The sequence below is a fragment of the Macrobrachium rosenbergii genome, chromosome 19 (genome assembly GCF_040412425.1).
Source record: "Macrobrachium rosenbergii isolate ZJJX-2024 chromosome 19, ASM4041242v1, whole genome shotgun sequence".
Lineage (NCBI taxonomy): Eukaryota > Metazoa > Arthropoda > Malacostraca > Decapoda > Palaemonidae > Macrobrachium > Macrobrachium rosenbergii.
The window spans coordinates 8,564,157-8,591,656 of record NC_089759.1 but is presented as its reverse complement, the minus strand read 5'-3'; the positions used below and the strand labels follow the sequence as shown (position 1 = coordinate 8,591,656).

Below are 27,500 nucleotides of genomic sequence, written 5' to 3'. Positions count from 1 at the left end.
ATGCACATATAAATACAGGTTGAATGCCGTTGAAACAGCAATTGTTTTTAATAATACGGCTCTAGAAGAGGGACTCCTCCCAAATAATAATAATTATTATTATTATTACTACCATGAATCTATACAGTTACAACAGTCGCCTACGTAATATGTAAATAATAATAATAATAATAATAATAATAATAATAATAAATATTATTATTATTAGACTTTGGCAGCAGACCCTCTTTTAAACAGGTGTTATTGAATATTATTGCTGCTTCAGCTGCATTCATTTTATATAAGACTTTTTTATTTTCCTTATTGCCCACGTCTCTTGATTGGAGGTGCGTGCTAACAGCTCGCCTATATTTGTCATTTCATGGGGGAAAAGTAAAAAATCTGGATTCTGCTTTTTATATATTCTATACAGTTAGAATATTATAACTTATGCAGTTGCTTATACACTTGTTGCCGCGACGTTTCGACAGACTCTTGTGTCATTCTCCAGCGGGAGCTAGTAGAGTACTGGCAGATCGCATAGCATAGGTCCTTCCGAATTTATACACGGGCTTCAGCGAGGGGAGTCATGGATGGCGAATTTTGATTGGTTGCAGTCGGCGAACTTCAAGCCACATTTCCGCGCCGAAGCTCGAGCCTGACTGATCTTCACAAACTGGGAATGTTACTCATTTCAGCGTTCCCATTGGCCTGCCGTTGCGTGACGTCATGCTGACTGACATCATCGGTAGTTTGGCTGCTAATGGGTGGGCAGAGGATGAATGACGTCATTATTTCCTCTCCCTCTCTCGTAGTTGGGGGGGGGGGTGTTGTCTCAAAGGGTGCCTCACTCTTCAGGGGGGGTCTCCATTCTCAGGGTTGTCATGTTCAGGTATTTGTTGGATTTGGTGGTTGTTTGGGATTGCTCTTCTCAAATTCGTGGGCAGGAGCAATGCCTCCTGCATCGTGTTCATTGTGGGCTTTTTCTCGGCAATAAAGAGCGCCTCTAGCAGGCGCAGATGTCGAGGGTCGGCGGCTCTCCCAATTATACTTATATTTCGTATAATACTGTCATGGGAGATGGAAGTATTGTGGGTGGCACGGGTGTGGTTCATGATGGCACCTTCCTGGGTGTGGCAGGAGATCATCTTTGACAGACGCATCGAGGTTATTTCAATATAAACGCCGGGGCATCCTCGGACAGGACATACAAATTGGTAGACCATGTCCTTCTGCTTGAGCGGGGTCTCTTGCTGACGGAGAGGGGTTATTCTTCATCACGAGATCACGGGTGCGGCGGTTCTTGTATTAAATTACTAGATTTATCTTCTTATTATCTTCTGCCGGGATGACGTTCTCCATGACAATTTTCTTCATGGAGCTCTCGTCCTCACAGTACTGGGGATGCATACGGGCCTTGTAATATATCTTGATGTCATCCTGGGAGCCAGTTTGTGTGCTCTCACCGCTGTACCATTTTTCCCGGGCAGTTTGGATTTCCTTGTTGATGAGTTTGTTGGTGAAAACATTATTCACCAACATTTGTGCAGCACGTTCAAATTCCTTGTTAGTGTCTTGCCAGGTGGAGCAGTGGGAGAGGGCCCTTCTAATGAAGGTCCTGACTGTCTTATTCTTAAGGGCACTCGCTATCTCCGTTCAAGCATAGTCCGAAATTGGTGGATTTCATGTAGACTGATGTCTTCAAGTTCCGCTCCATCTTTGTGACTATAACGTCGAGGAAGGGGAGCTGGTCGTCTGTGCTGAACGCGACAGTGTAGTTCAGCACACTACATTGCTGGAACGCCTGACGAAGGGCATCAACCTCCTCCTCGCTGTCTGCTTGGACGAAGACGTCGTCGATATATCGTGCATATTTCTTCGGCTGCTGGATTCTGTCGAAAACACGTTCTTCTATAGTGCCCATGTAAAAATTTGCGAAGAGGACGCCCAATGTAGAGCCCATCGCAATGCCATCCAAGCAGACAGCGAGGAGGAGATTGATGCCCTTCGTCAGGCGTTCCAGCAATGTAGTGTGCTAAACTACTCTGTCGAGTTCAGCACAGACGACCGGCTCCCCTTCCTCAACGTTATGGTCACGAAGAGGGAGCGGAACTTGAAGACATCAGTCTACATGAAATCCACCAATTTGGGACTATCCTTGAACGGAGATAGCAAGTGCCCTGCTAGGTTTAAGAGTACGACGGTCAGGACCTTCATTAGAAGGACCCCTCCCACTGCTCAACCTGGCGAGACACTAACAAGGAATTTGAACGTGCTGCACAAATGTTGGTGAATAATGGTTTCATCAACAAACTCATCAACAAGGAAATCCAAACTGCCCGGGAAAAATGGTATTGCAGTGAGAGCGCACAACCTGCCGCCCAGGATGACATCAAGATATATTACAAGGCCCGTATGCATCCCCAGTACCGCGAGGACGAGAGCTCCATGAAGAAAAGCAGAATCCAGATTTTTACTTTTCCCCCATGAAATGACAAATATGGGTGAGCTGTTGGCACGCACCTCCAATGAAGAGAAGTCCGCAATAAGGAAAATAGAAAAAGTCTTCTATAGAATAAATGCAGCTGAAGCACCAATAATATTCGGTAAAACCTATTATTATTATTATTATTATTATTATTATTATTATTATTATTATTATTATTATTATTATTATTACACGTCTTAACAATGATAAACCTCGGACTTTGCATAGCGCCATTCCTCAACAGAACAAGAGGCCCCTAGGGAAATTCTCCAGAGCAAATCTTAGGTGCAATTTATCAAAAGCAAAATTCCGGAGGGATGATTAAGTTGAAAAATTATCCCGGTAATTCATCGTTACCACAATCTCTTTGAAAGTGACGAATGAAAAAGCTCTGTAGAATGATTAATCATGTTACCTCCCCCCCCCCCCTCTCAGGGCGATCAATAGCACTTTCAAGTAACTGCAATAATTTCGGTTTGCCCTTTGAGGTTTTGGGACGAGATAATTAGGTAAACATTTACTGAATGGGGGTTCAGTGCAGCTCATTATTGCTTCCTTGACTTTTATTTTGTGATGACAATATTCTTCGCCGTTTTGTAAAAACACCGAGAGTTCCCTTTCTTATCAATCACTGAATGATGTATATTTTTGGGAGTTATTTTTTCATATTATTATTATTACATAATATTCTGCAGCAAGAATGGTAGAGTTCTAATATTTCTCTAGTTATCAGAGAATATATTAATAAAGATATTGCGTATGAATATCAGTGAAACAGAAAGCCACATACAATCATAAAAATATGGAATTGCTTTTGGATGCAAAGGCTGACAAAGTCTGGAAATTTTTCAGTCAGCCGATGAAGGTATCAAACTTAGAGAGAGAGAGAGAGAGAGAGAGAGAGAGAGAGAGAGAGAGAGAGAGAGAGAGAGAGAGAGAGGTTGGATTTTAAACGATATTGTACTTGATATTGATAAGGACAATCTAAATGGCCTTAATAATCGCTGAAAGGCATATTTATATATGCCGTTTTTATATTTTACACTTACAGTACATTAAAGTAAATGTATCTCTTGGATTTACTCTTAACTGATATATAACAGTTATGAAAGGATAATTTTATGTAATGTCTTTTGAGATTTCGTAATTTTTGGTCATATTTAGCACCATGTCGTTGGTGGAAAGTAAGCTGTTAATTAAGTTGCAGTCGTTCTGTTTATTCCGTGATGACTGATACCCAGCCGCAGACAGAATAAGTTGGTTTAACAATTCCCAAAATAGTAATATCTATATTTGCTCTATTTGCTTTCATCTGAAGAATAAGTTGAAATTTCGTCCTCAATGGAATGTACCATAAGTGGCTTCGGGACATGTACCTAGTGTTCTGTTAAACTACAACCCTGGGTCTTTAAGCCCCGTACACACTATGCATCATGTATCAGCCACGTGATGCAGTAGTTGTGTTGAATAAAATTACTAGCGGCCAAACTGTACTGCAACACTGCTCACTTGTTCTCGCGTGATAGATGTGGTGAAAATAAATGCTTATAAATGGCAGATGAGGTTCCCCACAAGAGACGAATAGCGTCAGATTCTCAGTTCCCTTAAATGGCTAGAAAATAATAACATTCCCACTACTCTGCACAGTGTGAAAGTCATAAAACAGCCGTGGTGTAGGGTTTGTAACCCCACATCGTGTATTTCTATGCATCTTCCTGGTTTAAATGTATATTAATGTGGTGCAGAAGATAAGGAATGTATGATAGCTGATGGGTTTAAGAAGGGAAGCTGCTTGGTTTGGCACTGAGTGAGATAGAGGTGTAAAAAAGGCATTTTGTGCTGGAATGGTAAGGATAAAGGGTCAGTTTGTTGAGGATAGCTGAAAGTGTACAGCTTGGGAAGTTGTATTGATTGTGGAATCAATGAAACTTTGGGCAGGGATTAAGAGTACATATGTGTTAGTATGAAGATTGTATGGGGTAAGATTGAGCCTGGCAAAAGGGAAAATTCTAGTAGAGAATGTATGTGGGCCAGGATTGAAAGAGAATTAGATTACAAGAGTTTCTTGAAGAGTTTGAATCTGTGCATTGCAGGTTTTTAAAGCATGCCAGTGCACAAATAGGTAAATGAGAAAGAGATGGCATATTGGAAAGGCAAAGCCCTTGGGGTACATGAGATAAGAGCCTGTAGAAATATGTTCTGAAAGAAATTCGTTAGAAAACGATTTTCAAGGAAAAATATTTACAAAATATACTTTTGAGAGAGAAAATGAACTTCTTACTACTTTTTTTTTTTCAAGATAAAGTCAGTCGGCAGTGAGTGACTTTAGGTTTAGGAAAAGGGAATAAGAGTGGTGAAAAGAGGAAATGAGAAACTTAATGGAAAAAGAAATTGCAAGACAGATTGGAAGACTGCAGGAATACAGGAGGATAGATCAGCTCCTCAGGAGGAAGATGAGAGAAAGAAAGAGAAGTCTCGTAAGGAAAATTAGAAGAAAGGGAGTAAGGACTTCAGCAGGAAAAATAACTTGTGAAAGAAAGTAAATGCAGATAAGGTTAATGAGCAAATGGATCTCAGAATAAAAATGCAATTCAATGAAATGTACAGTGTTGGTCCTTGTCCATTCAAGGGGTTTGGCGGGTGGTGGTGATTGAGCCATCGGCGCTGGAGCTGAGCTGACATCCTACCACTCTGATGATGCATCACTGAGCAGACTTTTGAAATAGCTCCAGCCCATCAACACATTGGTGATGCGGCTTCGTGTTGAAAAAGTGGTTTTTCAACACATCTGTTCAACACTGCGTGCATCATGGTGCACAGTGTGTACGGGGCTTTACACAAAGCACTGTAAAGTGTAAAGAGTACGTAAAATGAAGTATTTCTTTTAGCAGGATGTAATAAATCCTAACATTAGTTATCAATAAAAAATGCTCATTTGAAAACAATGTCCTTCCATTACATCCTCTTTCTAAGTTCCACTCAATTTCTTTGACAATTATAGATAAACTACCCACCAGACACTTCGATACTAGCAAGAGCTAGTATAAAGTTGTAAGAATTGTAAGAATAAAATATGCAGGCAGATAACTGGTTTAAATTAATTAGGTGAACTGACATGCAAATCTTTGTTTTTTTCTCTTTCCAGTCTCTTGTTATTGAATAAAAGTTTATTTGAAAGATTTATGCCTGTGTGTGTGTGTGTGTGTGTGTACATATACAGTAGGTATGTATATATTAATCGGTCCTTTTCTCGCGATGGAGTTTATATAGATGATATAGATTCTATAGTTGTGACCTGTTACATAAACCAAGAAATGGATGCATAAAACTAAAAAAAAAAACTGAATGTGAAAAGAAAAACATTCATGTCATCATGCAAGGAATGACACGGGAATCCTGGCTTTGGAAATAAAAGATAAATCCTTGAAACACAACGAAAAAAAAAAAAAAACTTTGTTTTAACATCGGCACGAATTTTATTTATTCCATTCGCGTCATTCTGCTTATTTTCCAAGTAATTCTTTTCAGTAGGAACAGCAATATCGTTTCACCATTTCTCTGTCTCTCAGTATTTTAACGTTCAATGATACGAATCGCTATTTTAGCTTTATAAATGTGTATATAAATAAGAGTGGAGCTCAGTGATAGGCGGAAAATGCTATCAACAGGAGTCACGATCACACACCCAATGGCATTTGTCAAGATCTTAGTTTTCCTTCATTCCATGTCTAGATTTGGAAAGGTAGAACTTCAGTAATGGATGTTTAGATAGAACAGTATGAAATTATTTTGATTAAAGTGCACCAGTTATGTTGATTTCATTAAAAACTAGCCACCGAAAGAGACGCCGTGCTTACAATGATCAGGATATCGAAAATTAGATTATCTTCTCGAAATGTTACTGTGAAAATATTTGGACGCCATTCTTGATTAAGATTTAGTCATTCTGACTAAAATACAAGATGCTATTTGCAGGCTTCAATGTCACTTCAAGGCTTCGAGGACGATTCCATAATAAAGGTTGCTTTGTGCTACTTGATATCCGTAGGGTCGAGATTGCCTTGTTCACCCTCTTTTACATTACAGTCGTGTTTTACCTTAAGGGTACACTAGCACACACATATATGTGTGTGTATATATATATATATATATATATATATATATATATATATATATATATATATATATATATATATATATATAAATATATATATTTATACATCCTGTAGTTACTGCAGAAAATGGCCAGCAAATAATGGTATAGAATAATTGTTCTTAATGTTGAGAAATGGCATCAATATTTTTTACTTCGTAATTATTGCACACCACAAAAATTCAATAATTATACAAATACAAAGGTACTATTTCTCCTTTTTGACTTCAAATTAAGTTGTCGTACAATCATTTTTCAGTTTTACAACAATTTTTGGGACATAAAAGTTGCATTTTGCTCTAAGAAGAAAAAAAAGAGCAGCCTCCTGGAACGCTTTAGAATTCTTGTGGTCACAGTTCTTGGTGGGTCAACACTCAGATGAATAGTTAAGATTAAACAAACATTCATAAGAGAAGGCCTAAACAAACACGCTTATTGACATTGCTTAGGTATGGCAAGAAAAGTGGGCGTGTTTTTGGTCACTTGTTGAGTTTCCCTCCTTGCTTCAAATTAATGTTTCTTTTTTCGTCGAGGTAAAGCTGGACTTGTTGGGAAGAAAACAAAGTTACAAAGTTGATATTTAGTGCGTAGAATCTAAATAAAATTTTTGTTTACAGAAAAATGTCAGATACAAAAAAAAAAAAAATATCTCTTGTACGAGTTTTAACGAGAGAAAGTAATAGTGGCTGCCATTCATTGCACTGAAGCATTGTTAGAAAAATCAGGACATTAAGCACTTAGAAGTTACTGGACATTAATCTCACTTGCCAAAGAATGTAAACTATTTTAGGAAGATGTCGGTTTTAATTTTTTTCTGCACTCTGCAAACGCTGCAGTGTGAACTTGTGTACTTGGTTTTTATGCTCTTGTTTACGTTCTTTCCTGAGTATGAGCAGGTTGAATAGCACCTTTTTCAAGCCAGCTCTCAAGAAAATGGATAACAAAAATAAACATGTAAAAAGTGCGCCGAAGTTTCTTCGGCGCAATCGAGTTTTCTGTGCAGCCGAGACCGCCGAAAGACAGATCTGTTTTCTGTGGCCTTGATTATAGGCCACCGAAAACAGGTGGTCGCGGTATAATGCTGTGTGAGCCGCGCCTCATGAAACTTTAACCACGGCCCGGTGGTGCCCTATCCTACATCGTTGCCAGAAGCACGATTACGGCTAAATTTAACCTTAAATGAAATAAAAACTACTGAGGCTAGAGGGCTGCAATTTGGTATGTTTGATGGTTGGAGGGTGGATGATCAACATACCAATTTGCTGCCTCTAGCCTCGTAATTTTTAAGATGCGAGGCGGACTGAAAAAAGTGTGGACGGAAAGACAAAGCCGGCACGATAGTTTTCTTTTACATAAAACTAAAATGTAAACTTGAATTCTTGGATGTGCGAAACCTCATGTAAAATTTACTGACTGAATTAATAACTCTCTTACACATTAAATTAAATAAATGGAGAACGAGATAACAGGAACAGATACTAGACTAATGATTTAAAGGAGATTGCTTGTGTGCAGGCAATGTCTATAAGGGCATAAATAGGTTTGTAGCCAGTGAAACATTTTAATGTTTAGTTTGTATACGTTGATTCAACCCTCTAAGATAATTGTAGCAGTAACAACAATTTCACTTCTCTTTGAAGCCACCTTACGATAAGAAGAGGCTTATTGGCTCAATAATAATAATAATAATAATAATAATAATAATAATAATAATAAAAGAGACACGCTGAAAAAAAAAACATTTTTTCATCTCGGTCGCCAAGGTTTTGGAACAGTCCATTAGATAAGGAAAGGGATTCTGCGGTGGAGTGAAAGGGGCTGATTTAAATCGCGACATTTATTGGGGAGACGAATGGGTCTCTCCAAACGAATAAAGGGAGCCATTAATTCAGCAGAGAGAGAGAGAGAGAGGGCGGTATATGGAAATTTGGTGGTAATTAATGCAGGGTTACGGGAAGTATTGGAAAGTGGAAGGGTGAAGGTTTTGATTGGCTGGGCATAGATCTCGGATGAGTGAACATCTTATTGGTATAGCATATAGCATGAAAGAATCAATTTCATTTTTAGAAGGATATATATACTAATATATATATATATATATATATATATATATATATATATATATATATATATATATATATATATATATATATATATATATATATATATATATATATATATATATATATGAATGTCTTTTACTGTAATATAACAGTATAATGTGAAAATAAAAAGTTGAAGCTTTCAAATATTTACAAATATTCTGTACTGTTCTCTTAAGCTGTCATTGAGTGAAAGATTAAGATAGTCACATCAAACCATGGGTTGGCTGCCTAAGATTTGCAGATGCTCAAACTTTCTAGAACTTCCCGGTAAAAGGTTTGGTTAACAGTGGTCCCTTGAGGTACAAACTCTTTGTGGATGACCGCTTTTGCATCGAAAAACACAAAGGCCCATAAAACACTATGAACGTTTCAGCCACAGAAGGAATTGCTGGAAATATATGGTTGAAATGTTCATACAGTGTTTTATGGTCCTTTTATTTTCATACACACACACACACACACACACACACACACACACACACACACACATATATATATATATATATATATATATATATATATATATATATATATATATATATATATATATATATATATATATATATATTTATACACTACGTTTCTCAGGCCCTCACAACAGTTTTTTCCTCTGGATATATATATGCAGCATTTTGATTATGAAATAATTCAGACAAAGTAAATATTATTTATAAGTAATACATGTTCTTCAGAAAGAATATCCGTCTTCAGTCAGAGTAGAATGTCCCAATATACATTATAGGTCCGAAAATAACTTTGAGAGTTTGTAGTAGGAGGTATAGTTACATTAAACATAATTAAAGGACATTTTACTTGGAGTTACCCCACGTCTTTAAAGAAGAGTACATTCTACCAGAGGGACTTTGATTCCGGTAGTAGCTCCTAATAGAAGATTATTGTCCATGTGCTTTTATTAGGCGTCTGTACCGTAATCACTATATTTTCACAACTCCAGAGTTGGTCCCAATTCATCTGTAATATTTTTTCTCTCCCCCATCCTGCTTTCAAATCGTCAACCTTACTGATACTTTGACATTCATGTCAGTCATCAAAAACTCTTCGTTTTATATAATATACACATGGTCCGGTTGACTTCTGTATCTAGTTAAGATCAATATAAAAACAAGTAAAAAATGCGACGAAGTTTCTTCGGCGCAGTCGAGTTTTCTCTACAGCCGCTACAGCGTATAATCAAGGCCACCGAAAATAGATCTATCTTTCGGTGTTTTCGTTATAATGCTGTCTGAGCCGCGGCCCATGAAACTCTAACCAGTGCCCGGTGGTGACCTATCCTGCTGAGGCTAGAAGGCTGCAGTTTATTGTTTGATGGTGATTGGAGGGTGGATGATCAATATACCAATTTGCAGCCCTCTAGCGTCAGTAGTTTTTAAGATCTGAGGGTGGACAGAACAAAGTGCTGACAAAAAAGTGCGGACGGACAGACAAAGCCGGCACAATAGTTTTCTTTTCAGAAAACTAAAATGTAAAAAAAAAGATTATACTCTGCTCTGTTGAGAAATCAAAACTTAGGATGTAATTGAGATTAATTGGAAGCTCACGTCATTTAAGTGAAAAACCTTTAGTTTTGGTATTGTTTTCAGTATATGGTAACTTGGTAAGACTTTATTTGAAATAGATTTATTAAAGTAGAGAGAGAGAGGAGAATGATTTACTGTCGCTTAAAATAGCTCTGTATAAAAGCAAAAGAGAGAGTGGAGAATAAACAAATAAAAACAATAAAAGTAAACAAGAAAAAACTATCAGACAAGAAGCGAAGCAAGACAGCTAAGAAAAAACGAGAGAAATTTCCTTATAAAAAGCGGAAATATTTTGGAAACTTCCTCTGGGCATTCTCCAGATAACGCTTTGCCAACAGGCTTTCATTTTTGGCCAATTTATATTGAAAGCGCTCTAGATTCAACAAGTGGTTGTTGAGAAATAAAGGGAAAAGGAGGAAGGATCAGAGAGAGAGAGAGAGGTGATAACTTTTTTTTTTTATTATTAATTTTGAATATTGATTACCACAGTGTCTTGGGGACGAGTGCAAGAATCTATCTAGACAGCAAAATCCATTGGTTCACGAGAGCACCGCAAGATGTCTCAAGTGCTCTCCCTTACAATAGAACGTTAAATCTTTCGCCATCCTCCTATTAACTTGTTTTTTTTTTTTTTTGGGTGGGGGGATCGTTTACAGAGCGAAGCAATATAACCAAAAAATATAGGTCAGAAAAAGGTTTCGTCTGAATAGTTGTTAGGTAGAGATTATGAATAACAGCGAAGTTCATAATTAGGTGGGTTGTATACACAGGGTAACTCAAGGCAACGCAGGCGAAAAATTTGCAGTTTACCCAGCTTTGTAATACTGTGGTTTGGGTAAATAATTCCTTCGTTTTCTCTTTGTTGAATTATGAAAGACACCACCCTGGGAGTACTCTTAAATTATTTGGGAATAGTCAGTTTTGAGAGATAACTTGAATTTGAAAATAGCTGCAATACTTGAACTTAATACATGCCTGGACGTTCGGAAGGATAATCCGTCATTTGCTGACTGCTGGGTTGTTTACAGACCGTGACGGGATTAATTATCCACAAGACCAGGAGCTGACCGCATGCATCGAAAGATTCGTTACAGAAATGAAGGACAATCCTTCAGAAGCTGTGGGTCTTCAAATTCGCTTGTGGTAATTTTCAGAATCCCGTCCACTTTTTTAGCATTCAGTGTTGATCACAGTAGTAAACAGTTGTGGTAGAAACTTGATAGAAAATTTGAAAGTGTTTGCAAGAGGAGAAAGTAAAATGCAATTATGAGGAAGGATACACTTTTGAGAATATGCAGAAGCCAGTAACATGAGGTAAAAAACGGATGAGTGGTGCAAAGATGAAAGTGGTTGATCCAATAATTATTTGGCAGTAAATTTAATGGACGATGGTTTATGAGACAAGAGGTGGGTTACAGACTAACGTAGTTTGTCCAGAATAATGGAAAACGCCTTGAATTAACTATGTAAGACATTTCTCCTTCATGGATGGTAGATATGAATTCAAGAAAAAAGGTTAAACGTGCTGACATGAACTGTTTGAGAAGTGTATGCGGCATAAAAAGAATTTGTAATATGAGAAATATGGAGGTATTCAGAAGAGGAAAAGTAATTAGCGTAGTGATAAATTAGAATATTTTAAGATGGTTTGGTCTTGTGGAAAGAACAGAGGATGATACGCTGATGAAAGGAGTATGATTCATGAGTGTGAGAGGGAAGGAGGAGAGGAAGACTTATAAAAGATGATGGGTAGATTGAATGAAAGTATTGGAATGAAACGCATTAATGTCCAGAATGTTTCCAAGATAAGGGTGGACGGCGTAATGTATATGTGGGTTTGATACACTGTTGATGAGGTTTCTGCTTAAGCAGTGACCATTGTGTTGTTTTTCAACTGGAGCCAAATGTGTTGGGGAAACGGATTGACGTTATATATATATATATATATATATATATATATATATATATATATATATATATATATATATATATATATATATATATATATATATATTTATATATACTCTATATATATATTTATTTATAAACCAAGCACCCTTTCCACTAAGAATTGCTGTTGGTTCTAGACAACTATCCCCTACACCAAATAGGACCCACATCAGTCTACTAGTCACCAGTATCACAACAAAATTTTAACTAAAAATATATACGCGCGCTTGTGTCTATTGATACAAAATTACTTTCACAGTATATGCGAGAGAGGATTAACGTCCTGGACTATTAACGTCATCGACATTTAAGCTTTTATGACTGTAACGATGCCAAAATTAAACCTATCTTATTATTCCGAAGTTAAATCCAGCCTGTCGCATTATGCAAATCCCTGGCAAATGTATTTGGCTATTCCCACCTATAAATGACAATTTGCTTAATGTCTCTGGATGACGGATGCATAGTATATTTGGCCTCTGCTTTTGGATCCCATGCTAATGTTGAGCCGAACGAGAGATGAATGCAAATTTGACTCACCCCGCGCGAAATACTGATAAGCGCTGAAATAATTCAGTTCGGGGTTCGTTATTGAACACCTGTGGTAATGGCGGTGGCCGAGTCATTTATATATCTGTTATGATAATGTCTGCGATCAAGAGTTGCAGTTCTGGGTAATACGCTCTTCTGTATGGGGCTGTTTTAGCCCTTTCTGATGTAATGGAATTTAAGCTAGGTATCGGTTCTCCGTTATATTATACTGAAAATAAATGAGTTTTAAGCAGTCATACGAAACAGAAATAGAGCTTCATATACCAAAATTTCAAAATTATCCTAGAGATGAAAGTGTCTCACAAACAAATGTACTTTTAGGAAAACAACTTTCATTTCATTTTCATTTTTCATTTAGACGGAGGTAGTTAACAACATCGTTGTGAAAACAAAAGTAACTCTTATATTAAATATCTTGGATCAGAAAACTTGGTTGGAAATTTAGATTTCTGATATTTTAGGGCGAAATGAAGCAAGTAGAGAGAAAGTGCATTTTTCTCATACGGTTGTTACTACTGTAATATTATCAAAGACATGCTGTCTTTGATAATTGCCATAATTTTTCATTTGATCTGATCAGCAAAATCATTATTAGTTGTTTTCTTAAGGCTTTGTCATTATCATCATAAGAATTACAAGGAATTTGATCTGGTTTTACAGTGTTGATTGTAACCCTCCTACTAACTGCCAATAGGGGAGGAGAATTAGTGCAATAAGGAAAAAAACAGGGAGGCTGGGAAGATTTTATTCAAGCTTATGTGATAAAATACATAATTTTCACTCTCCCCCCACCTCCAGAAAAGACAAAATCATATGTGTGTGTGTGTATGTGTGTGTGTGTGTGTGTGTGTGTGTGTGTGGGAATATCTTGCTTAGGACTTTCTTTGAGTAACTATGTAAAGAAAAAATACTTAGAAAAAATGATAACTTTAAACACTGTTTCAGGTACCTGATGAATAGTGGTTAAATATTAAGTAATATTTGAGTACTCATGGATTTTACAGTTATCCAACAACCTATTGTTCCCCGTTTTTTCCGCATGGCCAAAATCATCTAAGAATATTCTGATCCATCTGCTCACCAGCACTCATCATTTTACGAACTACAAGTTTCCAAATTTCTCACCTTTTATCTTTCTCTTGCATTCGACATACTTCATTGCTATAAAGGAAAGTTGTCTCAACACTCCACATTATATATATATATATATATATATATATATATATATATATATATATATATATGTGTGTGTGTGTGTGTGTGTGTGTGTGTGTGTGTGTGTGTGTGTGTGTGCGTAAAATATTGTGCGTTAAGTCTAGCCAAAGTTATGTCATAAACAACCAATTCAAATTAATATAAAATTTATTAAAAGATATTAGTGACTAATCATTTATATACCTCGCCCCTCGTAATATATATATATATACTGTATATATATATATATGTATATATATATTATATATATATATATATATATATATATATATTTCAGAAAATATGGCTGCTACAATTTTAAAGGACACATATATGCATTTCATAGCTTCAATGCTTTAAGATGTGATGAAAGAATTTATGGAGTCAGATGGAAGTAGGTCGAGAGACTCGAGGTAAAATCTTTGTGTTCAACAAATAGTTTGATTCCTCAGCAATATTGACAGTCAGGTGATCTTCCGAAGTGTTATGTATATTCGTGAGTACGTGCGTTAATTTGATCTAGATTACGCCAAAATCTGCCCTAAAAGTGAGTTTGATCGTTCATTAACGGGATAGAACTGCAGTTGTCTAGACGTAGCTTTGGAGAGGATCCAGGCTTTAAATCGGCAGATAAGGTAGACTTTGAAATCTCTGTTTTTATAGGGAGAAAATTGAACTTGTGATTTTTTACCATGATTTTCTAATCATTATGAACTTTTGAACTGGTGTGGGAGATTTAATAGGAATATTCATACCTCTTTTATATTATTATTTTGTCATGTTACGTTTGCCATATCTTGGCTATGCATTTTACACTTTCCATTATTGTGTTTTGCATTTCATATATTTTTGGGAGTTTTCTATCATGTTTGATTCTTCCGACAGATGTCTGTGGACAGATGTCGGTGGACAGTGTGGACTGTTTCGAATAACATGTGGTAGACTGGTTTTGACATGACTAGTTATTGATTTGGGAGTATGTGTGAGTTTGGATATTTTCAGGCTATTAGCCATAGTGAGACTTCTTTAATCAGAAGTGTTTTGCAGTTTAGAGTTTAGTTATCTAACTCGATATTTCATTTATTATGCATTCTAATCTTTGCTTTGTTTTATTCATTTCTTGTTGGGTTATTTGAATAATAAACCTATTTTTGTAGAAACTATTGCGTTTCTTTAAATGGTCCATTTAGTTGATTTGGTGAGAATGAGTGCGATTCGGGTGGGTGAACTTGGAAAACGATGAGAGAGAGAGAGAGGCGATACAGAGAGAGAGAGAGAGAGAGGTGATACACGGTGAGAGAGAGAGAGAGAGAGAGAGAGAGAGAGAGAGAGAGAGAGAGAAAGAGGAGAAAAATAGATGTAAGTGTTGCCGTGAGCGAACGTTCATACGCCTCCGTTCCATGAATAAAGATCGTTGGAGCACGTTACGTACACCTTCAAAAAGGTGTTAATTCTGTCCTCGTTACAGAATAAATTGGTGGCAGCGGTGGGATGAATGAAATGGTTGGCAGCCGTGTCTGAAAAATTGGTGGCAGCATGATTTTAACGTCTTTAGTGATGGCGAAAGAGGGAGATTGCTAATAGACTAATTGGTAACGTTGATGCCCAAGGCATAGGCGACTTCACCTAAGAGCTAAGGCGACGGGTCAGTGTTGAATGACTGAGTAGGTCGTGATTACGTGTGAAATGCGGGGAACCTTTCCTTTTTTTTCCGTTTCTATTCGAGTACTGGGAGTGGGGAGTTGTGAAATAGATCTGGATGATCTCTAGAGCAATTTTGGGGTTAACAAAATACCCAAATAAGTGTGAATAGTGGCGATTGTGAGTTAATTACGCAAAGTGATGATTCAACTAGAAACGCGCTGGGTGTCTTTTTTTTGCTTCGCCGTCGAGTAGGTGACGTCACAGGTTAGCAAGTTGAGAGATAGGTACTTCGTTTTCTGTTTCAAAATTGGTAAGTACCCCATTCTCGTAAGTTGCGCAGAACGCCGTTTTCTATTCTTCTTTTAGAGGGGGTAACTTGTGCCTTTCTCTAGTGTTCTTTTGGTTTCTTTTTTTTTATGTTGTTACGCTCAGGGCGTGTGATTACTCACAAAATGCCGGACGATGCAGCAAGCACATCCCAATCAATTGTGGTGCATAAAGTGACGAACATTTTGTGTGGGAATTACAAATTTTAAAGGGTTAGTTGATGGAAAGCCAACCCAAAATATAGAAACTTTCATTGAGTCAGTGAACAATTATCTGAATTCCAAGAAAATTACGAATGGCGCTGACGCTTTAACAGAGGCTAAATCATTTCTGGATTTAGATAAAGGAGATATTGGGAAACGAGCACGCAGTTTCGGGTTCAGAAGGTGCAAAACTTGGAATGAACTGCAGAAATTTCTACGAGCTACTTATGGCGGAGTTCAACGTGAATGCGCAGTTCGGAATTTGCGAGAGTTTCTCAAAATAAAGAAAGGCAATGATTCACTAGTCACATACAGTGCGAATTTATTTGATGCAGTAGTTGAGTTAAAGAAATCTATAACAGGTTCTCCATGGGTAACTGGAAATAATATCTCCTTAGATAATTTTGAAAGATTGTTACACTTTGCTTGCCTTTTAACGTCGGTCCCAGATGTAATTGTAGATAGTTTTGATAAGAGAATTGATCAGGATACAGACGAATCCTTTTGTTTGCACAGATTAACAAAAATCTAGCAAAATGCCCGACACTGGACAGTAGTTTTGTACAGGAGGTGCAAAGATGTCAGCTGCGGTTTCCAAACCACAGAATAATGATAGTCGCTCGCATTCGGGAAATGATGCAACAGCGAAGACATGTGCACGAGTAGAATCGAAGAAAATTCCAGAGAGATCAGTCACAACGATACGTTGTTTTAATTGTGATAAAATAGGCCATAGTAAGTCAAATTGCAGAGTGAGATATTGTTTAGTTTGCAAATCTTCAGATCATGGATGGAGATTTTGCCCAGCCACGAAGAATAGAGATTATTCAGGAAGTCACGGGGAGGTTTTTCTAGATATGACAGGAGAATTCCACATGATGCAAGTTCTAGATACACAAAGGAACAGCAGAATTTTCACAAGATAAGTTCGAAAACGGACACAGGATAATGACTAATCAGGTCGTAGAATCACTAGAACCTAGGCCGATTGTACGTGGATTCTCTAATGGCAATGAAATTCATATTTTCATTGATTCTGGTAGCTCAGTTAACTTAGTAAATGCTGACCTTTTTCACTGAGGTTTCCAGAGTGCAAATTAGTCCCTTCTAGTGAGACAGTGTGTGATGTACAAGCGAGGAAACTGAATATTTTAGGTTCGTCATTTCTTACGCTTTGTATCGGTGGAAAGACAATAGTAGAATCATTTTTGGTCATAGAAGGATTAGCCTTAGGTGAAATGATTTTGCTAGGACACCCTTCTTGTATGCGACATAACATCAACATTCTTACGGGAGTTCAGGGGATTACAATAGGTGAGTCGGGTTGTTTTGTTCCATATATACACAGGAAGAAAACTTGTGAGAAACTTAAGACACAGTCTGAGACATGTGTAACACATTCATTAGAGAGTGAAGATATTCCGCAGAGATCTTTCAAAGGATTTTTGTTGGAAGATATTGAATTGCAACCGCGAGTTCCTACATTGGTTAAAGTGTCGCTGAAAGAGAAGAATTTTCCTTCTCAAGTGTGCGTTGTTGAGGGAACCGAGAAATTCAAAGACGTTGTGAGTACGGTGTCAGTGAATGAAATTTCAGTCGCAGGCGTGACTTCAGTAGAATTAGTTAGCTATCAAGACTCAGTAAAAAAAAATATCACAAGGGTACTTATGTAATTGATTTTGAAGAGTTTAATGAAGAGCATAAATTAGTGAGTTTTTGTGGAGACGGGAATATGTTTCTAACGAGGAGCAACAGTTCCGAAGTCAGGTTCTACATGAACACTTGGCTAAAGTTGATTATCCTGAGTATTCAGATAAAGTAGAGAAAGTGTTGAAAGAATATCTAGATATTATTGCTTTGAAGGGAGATAAATTAGGAGTTACAGATGTTTTAGAACATTCAATCCGCCTAGAAAAGGGTACAAATCCCATATATATTCCAGCATATCGAATTCCTTTTAAGATCAGGGAAGAAGTAGAAAAAGAAGTTCAGAAGTGGGAGTCGGAAGGCATTATTAGACCGTCCAATTCTCCGTTTAATTTTCCTTTGCTTGCAGTTCCTAAGAAAGACGGTAGTATCAGAGTTTGTGTAGATTTTCGTAAATTGAATGAAAAAACATGCCCAGATAGATATCCGGTAGCTTGTTTGCCTGATTTGTTTGTTGAGATCGGTGGCAAGAATATATATTCATCTATAGATCTGATGCAAGGGTTTTTACAGGTTCCCCTTTGTGAGAGTAGCCGTAAATATACAGCATTTTCGGTACCAAAGGGACATTACGAGTTTAATAGGATGCCTTTTGGATTACAAGGGTCCCCAATAACATTTACTAGACTGGTTAACACAGTACTTCATGGCTTGTTAGGAAAGTCGGTGTTTGTGTACATGGATGATATTCTCATATGCACAGATACAATTGAAGAACATCTAAAGGTGTTAAAAGAAGTCCTTAAGCGATTACGGTTCGCTGGGTTAAAGGTCAAATTGGCCAAATGTGAGTTTCTGAAGAGAAAAATTGTCTATTTAGGACATGTTATCTCTAAAGAGGAGTTAGAGTGAATGATGAGAAAGTTAAAGCCATTGTGAATTTTCCAGTTCCCAAAACCAGGAAACAGATTCGTTCGTTCCTAGGTATGTCGGGTTTCTTTCGCCGTTTTGTGCGGAATTTTTCTACAATAGCGTCGCCATTGACAGATTTGTTACGAGAAGACGTTAAGTTTGTTTGGGGTGATAGTCAACAATTAGCTTTTGAGAAGCTTAAGAACGCTTTGGTGAACCCACCAATTTTGAAGTTTCAGATTTTAGTCAACCGTTCACCTTAGTGACTGACGCGAGTCAGGAAGGTATAGGTGCGTGTTTGATGCAGAAATTTGAGGGGAAATTACACCCAATTGCTTTTATAGCAGAAAGTTCAAAACGCGTGGTAGTAACGAAAGGCTGATGTCAGTTGTGGACAAGGAGGCTTTCGCAGTCGTCTCTAGCCTTGTTCATTTTAAGATGTTGTTGTTGGGAAATAAAGTTGAGATTTTTACAGATCATCAACCGTTGTTAGAGCTTTTTAATAAGCCAAATTTGTCGCCCAAGAGAGCACGTTGGTTCCTAACATTGAGAGATTTTGATGCAAACCTCAAATACATTGAAGGTAAGCATAATGTAGTTGCAGATGCATTGAGCAGATACTTTCCGGTCGAGGATGAGGAAATACACACCGAATCCTGTGTGGGAGAAGAGAGTAAATATTTGGTGTCTAATGTCTCTGATATTAGTAGTTCTGAGAGATCGCATGTAGAGGACATACACGTTCCTACAGTGCATACTTGGGAGAAATAGTGAGTCGGCAGTCTCGGGAGAGATTGTTATTCGTGATAGTGAGAGTAACGCAGTGTGTTATATTACGGGTGAAAATGTCACTTGGGACATAGGCTTGCTGGAACAAAAGCAAGATGAAGATAAATTGTTGTCAGATGCTAAGGCATTTCTTAGGGAGTTTCACCGAAGAAAGGGTATAAGTTGCCTTTTTCTGGTCTAGAGTTGGAGAATAATTTATTGGTGAGGAAAGTTAAGTATAACTTGAAGTACTCGAAGCATGGGTGAGATTACACAAATCATCGTGCCAGAGAGTCTAGTACCACAAGTTCTAGACATTGTACATTGTAAATTTGGTTCTCCTCATTTGGGTGTAGACAAGACGTATGAAAACGTCAGGTCAAAGTTCTTTTGGAAAAATATGTTTTCCGCAGTAGAAGCCTTTGTGAAGAAGTGTGCTATTTGCAATGCGAATAAGCCAGCGACGACAGTGTCGTGTCGTTTGGGTTCATATCCCATACCACATAGGCCGTTTCAGAGAGTGCATATGGATATTCTGGGTAACTTCTCAGAGTCCGCTTATGGTTATAGACATTTATTAGTAGTTGTTGATGAGTTGACTCGCTTTGTCGAGATTTTCCCACTGAAATACAAATCAGCTGAGGAAGTTGCTATAGCGTTTTTAAGGGGATAATTTGTCGATATGGTGTTCCTGAATGTCTGATCACAGACAATGGTAGGGAGTTTATTAATAAGACTTTAGACGGTCTTGCTAATTTGTTGGGGATAAAGAAAGTATCTATAATCCCGTATAGACCTGAAGCGAATGGGTTGTGTGAGAGGGCGAATCGGAAAGTAATCGAAGCTTTGCGCATGACGGTGGGAGGTTCCGATACACATTGGGACAGATCTTTGGATGAAGTGCGATATAGTATCAATACTATGATGAATGACACAATTAAGATATCTCCAGCAGAAGCTTTGTATGGATACAAGTTGAAAGGACCTTTTGATTTGTTACCAGAGTGTGTTCAGGGTGATGTTACGGTCACTTCGTTGATAAATACAGCGAGAGAAAGATTTGCACGTATCAGTAAAGAACTTGAACTTAGTTCGCGTGCAATGGTAGAGAAAAGTAACGCGAAATCGAGGGGAGTAGCTTTTTCGATGGGTGATAGAGTGTTTGTTAAAGTGAATGTTCGGAATGATCTGAATTATAAGTTAAGTCCGAAGTTCCACGGACCTTTTGAGATTGTAGAGATCAAAAGAGGGGAATAGATTTGTAGTTAAAGATGTAAACACTGGAGTGACGAAATTGACCCATATTTCGAAGTTAAAGAAAGTTGGGATGTAATGGAACGTTTGTATATAGTTAGGGGGATAAGTGGGTTGATATTTGTATATATATGACATTTATTTTTTAAAATTTTTTTTGTCTCTTGTTCATTTTAGATTGTTTTTTTTTGGGGAGGTACTTGGTATATCGGACCGAACAAGTCTGATCTTTTCTTTCGGGTTGGGAGATCGTATTTGAGTATTTGGATTTTTTTTCCAGTTTCTTTTTTTGTTAAATGAAGAGAGCTGAGTTGTGAGTAATTGTAGTTGTTAAGATCGTGGGAGCGATTGCCATTACGTCAGTTGTTATTTTGTTGAGAGTTAGTTAGGTGTTGCGAAATATTTGCTAACCGGAGTAGAACTTTCATGTCTTTTACGAGATATGATACCTTTTAGTGTTTGGATAGAATTTTTTTTATGAGTGAGTTCCGTAGAGTTATTGTGCTTAATAGTGAGTTGACTGTGATTATTCTGAGATACAAACTTGGAATTAGTTCACATTGTGAGTGTTTGACTTTTGCATTAGTGGTTTTGTTTGGTTCAGTAACATGAAACCTTTTTGTTATTAGACCTTTTTCGAGTGTTTTTGGGAGACTCAGTAGTGACATGGGATAGAGTAGAGACCATGTTCATTTTGGGAGATCGATGTCAAGGTTCGGGAGTTGATTGTAAGACGAGTTGTACTTTAGTTAGAGAGAGTGTGTGTGTGACAGTAGTATTTTCCAGTTGCGAGTTGTGTCTGTGGGTGGTTGTGAATTATCATTAGTTCATAGACAGACTCCGACAGAATGTGACTTTAGACAGTTCCTGCGAGATTACCACATTGAGTCCACCAGTACTCTTCCTGCTGTGTTTTTACAAGGAGTATGCAGTTACAATGATGTGCCAGAGCAACAAGTCGACGACATTCGTTCATCGAGGGTCCGAGCAGTTCGATTCATCCTGCAGAATCCTGTCTACGGAATTTCTCGTACTTAGCCGTGCTGTATTCAACAGTTCCGAGAAGATAATTATGCGTCATACGCATAACGAGCATTTGGTAGTGGAGGTACCTACAACCAAGGTGCCAATGACGGTTCCACCGTTGGAAGACATTGACGATTCCGTGATGTTCCAGTATCAGGAATATATTATGCCGACAATTTTAATTGTCTTAATAGCTGTTTTACTGATAATTCTTGTTGTGGGGGTAGTAAAGCTTATTCGTGTTGGTAAGATTACATGTAAAGGCTCTAAGAACTCAACCCCAGTGACTTTGGAAGTGCGTCATGAGAGCAGTCCTTAAAGCTGCAGTGCAGTAGACATTGCTAATTGAGCATAGCTCTATTCTGTTATGTTTTATACATATGTTTTTGTTTTAGTTTGCCGTTAAGGAGAGCGAGACGCTCTTATGTGGTGGCCGAGCTCTATTTCAGAAAATATGGCTGCTACAATTTTAAAGGACACATATATGCATTTCATAGCTTCAATGCTTTAAGATGTGATGAAAGAATTTATGGAGTCAGATGGAAGTAGGTCGAGAGACTCGAGGTAAAATCTTTGTGTTCAACAAATAGTTTGATTCCTCAGCAATATTGACAGTCAGGTGATCTTCCGAAGTGTTATGTATATTCGTGAGTACGTGCGTTAATTTGATCTAGATTACGCCAAAATCTGCCCTAAAAGTGAGTTTGATCGTTCATTAACGGGATAGAACTGCAGTTGTCTAGACGTAGCTTTGGAGAGGATCCAGGCTTTAAATCGGCAGATAAGGTAGACTTTGAAATCTCTGTTTTTATAGGAGAAAATTGAACTTGTGATTTTTTACCATGATTTTCTAATCATTATGAACTTTTGAACTGGTGTGGGAGATTTAATAGGAATATTCATACCTCTTTTATATTATTATTTTGTCATGTTACGTTTGCCATATCTTGGCTATGCATTTTACACTTTCCATTATTGTGTTTTGCATTTCATATATTTTTGGGAGTTTTCTATCATGTTTGATTCTTCCGACAGATGTCTGTGGACAGATGTCGGTGGACAGTGTGGACTGTTTCGAATAACATGTGGTAGACTGGTTTTGACATGACTAGTTATTGATTTGGGGAGTATGTGTGAGTTTGGATATTTTCAGGCTATTAGCCATAGTGAGACTTCTTTAATCAGAAGTGTTTTGCAGTTTAGAGTTTAGTTATCTAACTCGATATTTCATTTATTATGCATTCTAATCTTTGCTTTGTTTTATTCATTTCTTGTTGGGTTATTTGAATAATAAACCTATTTTTGTAGAAACTATTGCGTTTCTTTAAATGGTCCATTTAGTTGATTTGGTGAGAATGAGTGCGATTCGGGTGGGTGAACTTCGGAAAACGATGAGAGAGAGAGAGAGAGGCGATACACAGAGAGAGAGAGAGAGGTGATACACGGTGAGAGAGAGAGAGAGAGAGAGAGAGAGAGAGAAGAAAGAGGAGAAAAATAGATGTAAGTGTTGCCGTGAGCGAACGTTCATACGCCTCCGTTCCATGAATAAAGATCGTTGGAGCACGTTACGTACACCTTCAAAAAGGTGTTAATTCTGTCCTCGTTACATATATATATATGTGTGTGTGTGTGTGTGTGTGTGTGTGTATGCCTATATTTATATGTATATATATATATATGCCAAAGTAACATAAAAACCAATTCAAAATAATATAAAATCTTTTAAAAAGATGTTAGTGATTAATCATTTATATAGATCGCCCTCGTTGCGTCTTTTTAACTGTTCATATTTCATCTACAAAACCATTCATAATAAAAAGAAATCCATAACACAGTTCGCAATAAATTGGGAAAGGAAAGGAATATCAGAAAATGTTTATTGAAATCGTAGCATGATATAGAAAAATTTCAAAGGAAATGTTAAAAGAAAAATTGATGTAAAAATTTTTTCTCGCGGATTTCCCTGGAAATTCAGTTACTCCTGTCGATACAATGTTATTACAGAGGATGTGACAGACATGAAAGTATATTCCACCCTCGATGTATGGGAATTGTAGAGAGAGAGAGAGAGAAAGATAGAAAGAGAGAGATAGAGAGAGAGAGAGAGAGAGAGAGAGAGAGAGAGAGAGATGAGGGAACAGATTACCGTATACTTAATGGAGTGTTTGGAGGAAAAGGAACCCGAAATGAAAGTTTTATTAGCTAAAATGATATTGGCTAATTCTGTATGAATAACCTGTTTACATACATGCATGCACACACATACACACACACACATGTGTGCTTGCGTGTTTGTGAACGTGTGTATGCAGGTATGTAACTTTAAATCTAATTTTTCTTGCAAAATATTGCTATCACTATACGGGCAATTAAACGCTGTAAGTTTTTTCAGCAAGCGATGCATGTTTGCTTTGTATTACGGAATGAACGCAGATAATGCTTCATTTGAGGGTGAAGAGTATAACAGTAATTATGACCCCACCGGAGAATAAACATTCAAAGTAACTTTAATGTTGTGGTACTGAGTTGCTTCCAACCATGCTTTATCAAAGCTCGATCTGATAACGTACATCTTTCCTGAGCTACAAGTAAAATTTATTACGGACCGATTTGTATTAAATAAAAAAAAAAAACACCGGGGATATTCGTCTTCCTCGGACTGTTGGTTGTTTTAAGTTTGGCTCTTAATATTTGACAAAATGTAATTAATTTTTAAATGCAAGTTCATTGTAGAGAGAGACAGAGAGAGAGAGAGAGAGAGGAGAGAGAATGAATGAACTCATTTCCATTCTTCTGACTCAGCTGCAAGCACCGCTTGGCATGAGAGCAGTTCAATACGTCGATAAATATCGAGTGTTTAGTGCGAAATCGCTGACAGAGGCGATAGGATCTTTGGATCTGGAAAGTCAGCCACCCCGTCTCCCACAAAGGGCTCCTATCCCCCCCCTCCCTTCAGGTCCTCTTAATCACACCCCAAACGCGTAAATCGCGGCATATCCAGACACTTGAGTCCTTTTGTGACTACCCACCCAGTTATGGAGTGGCCCAAGGAGGGTATCTTGAAGTTCAAATCACATAGCCGTTACGGAATTATAAGGGATGACGCATTACAAGAATTACGGATTTGTAATGTTCTTGAGCCTGGATTGGCTTCCTTCCTTTATTTCAGTTACTATCTCTCTTTCTGATCTCGCGGATCGTGGAGAGAGAGAGAGAGAGAGAGCATGATAAGATGTTTTGTCGTTTGCAACACCTAAAAAAAAATAGGACTGCGAGAAATTAAAACTTGGTACCTTCCACCTTGATAAAAGTGTTCGACAGATACTTTTTGCAGACGCCTGAGATTCATGTCGCAACACTAAAGTACTTTTCTTTATACTCAGCAATTTCAAAAGATTAGGTTTGCGTGCAGTCAAATGAAGATTTAGTTGATTGAAAATAATCAGTGTGGTGCATGTCTTAATTACAAAACTGCGCAGTTTTCAACATAACTGCCTCTTGATACTAAAGTTTGTAAAAGGAGAGTACGAGGACATATGAATATAACCATTTCTTATTTTTAAAAAGTAAAATAGTTAGAATTTACTAAATGTTTCCAAAGCGTTTCCAAACCCATGGCAAATAATCATGCAATGTTTCAGAATACACACAATGAATATTTACCGAGTGCTTCAAATGATGTTATGTTACGTAAGGCACATTTTCATTCTTCCCGGTTTTGGACAAAGTAAAATTACAGACGAGGTAATAGCGAGCAATAATATTTTATCAGCTTGCTGTTCTTGAATTATTGGTATGGTTACTTCAAGTAGGAAGACAGGCTGTACAACTCTGAGGGTTTATTACTTATATAGTAACAGTAGTAATATTGAAAGCTAGGAAGAACAATCACGTTCTTCGAAAATGTGTATTAAATAAAAGTCTTCTTTGTGAGTGTAAATCTTTGTATAATTTTTAAAATACACTTGAAATGACGATAACAATAATCCTCGTAAATATTAAGGATTTTAAGTGTATCTTTAATACTATACAAAGATTTACACTCTAGAAAACGGTCATATTTTATCCTTAGGAATAGTATTATTAATGGTAGTAGCATTGTAGATTGGATATTGATGATAATGTTGGCAGTTAAGAACTCTGGTAAATGTTTTAGATTTTATTTTGTTCGCGTAGTAATTCTCCTACTTATTATCCACTTTATTTTATCTTTGTGTGTCGTTAGAATTGAAGAATTCTAAACAACGTCAGTTTTTGCATATGGGGCTTTTGATAAACAATGGTGATTATAATGCTTTCTGTTGTATCATATGTAACTATTATTATTATTATTATTATTATTATTATTATTATTATTATTATTATTATTATTATTATTATTTGATTTGATTTTATTTTTTTTTTAATATACAGTCATTCTATTCGACTGGGTGGTTTTTGTAGTGTGGGGTTCCGGGTTGCATCCTGCCTCCTCAGGAGTCCATCACTTTTCTCACTATGTGCGCTGTTTCTAATAGCACACTTTTCTGCATGAGTCCTGGAGCTACTTCGGCATCTAGTTTTCCAGATTCCTTCTCAGGGATCTTGGGATCGTGCCTAATGTTCCTATGATTATGGGTACAATTTCCACTGGCATATTCCATATCCTTCTTATTTCGATTTTCGGGTTTTGATATTATTATTATTATTATTATTATTATTATTATTATTATTATTATTATTATTATTATTATTATTATACAGAAGAAGAAGAAGAATCCTGTCCATATGAAACAAGCTTCGATAGAATATGATATTCATTACAAAGAAATAACTGAGGGTAATATGAAATATACAGGAAGAATATTTCACTTATTAGAAATGAAAAAATAAATTGAAAGATTAATAAATAATTCATGATTTAATTTTCGCTTCGCCAGGTTTTGCTAACAGAATTTTTCCAGCTGACGGTCTCAGTCAGCCTTTTAATTTGTTGTTTCTTCTCCTGCCTTTTCAGTTGCCACGCAGGATTTCTTCATGATTTCGGTCTCTGGAAAATTTAGAGCTTGGAGCCCAGCTGCATTCTTCAAATATTCATCTGCTGACGTCTGTTCAGGGAAAAAACAATTGCCCAGTGGCGAGCTCCTCTTGACATTATGTCAAAATGGTAAGAATCTGTGTATGCATTGAACACAAATTTTAAGGCTGTAGGGAGATTTAATTTAATGAATTTATCTTGAGCAGGCTAGGTTTAAAAAATATATGCTTCAAATCACTAATTTGTGGGGTTTATCACGATTCTGATTTTTTAACATTTTTCCAAAGTTGTAGACCATAGCTAAAATACACCTTTATTTTGACAAAAATTATATGTGTGGATAGTTTCACAGTAACTTTAATATTTAAATCTGAATTGTATAGGGTTAGAATTTGTATTAGTAAAGGTATAGGTTAAACATATAAAAATTACCCAATTTACTGTTATAATCCGGCAACATAGGCCAAGCTGAAGTGTGAATCAGTGTTTTTGTCTGGTCCTCAAAACATATTTAGACATTTTCGTCAGGTAATACCAGGTAACTAGAACTCCACCCTTTTTCCATAATAGCAAAGTAGGAAAGATGGCAGAATTTAGAAAAAATATGCACCATTTTTTATGTAGGATGTTTTCAAAGTATAACTTTTCCAAACTTTATGTTGACACGCGACTATAATTTGTTCTTGTTTTGAATTGTGTCGGTTTATGGATATGGAAATTATATGAGTAACAAATAACGAAAG

The 27,500-nt window shown here is 37.0% G+C and overlaps 1 long non-coding RNA gene across 4 annotated transcripts in view; it reads left to right on the top strand.

Moving 5' to 3' along the window:
• The window catches only part of LOC136848616 (uncharacterized), a 423,332-nt gene extending 396,477 nt beyond the window's left edge, over positions 1-26,855 (top strand). For all 4 annotated transcript variants that reach the window (XR_010856069.1, XR_010856068.1, XR_010856066.1 and 1 more), the window contains exon 11: positions 26,737-26,855. This is a non-coding gene — a long non-coding RNA (uncharacterized lncRNA). The remainder of the gene's footprint in view (positions 1-26,736) is intronic.
• Positions 26,856-27,500: the final 645 nt, after the last annotated feature.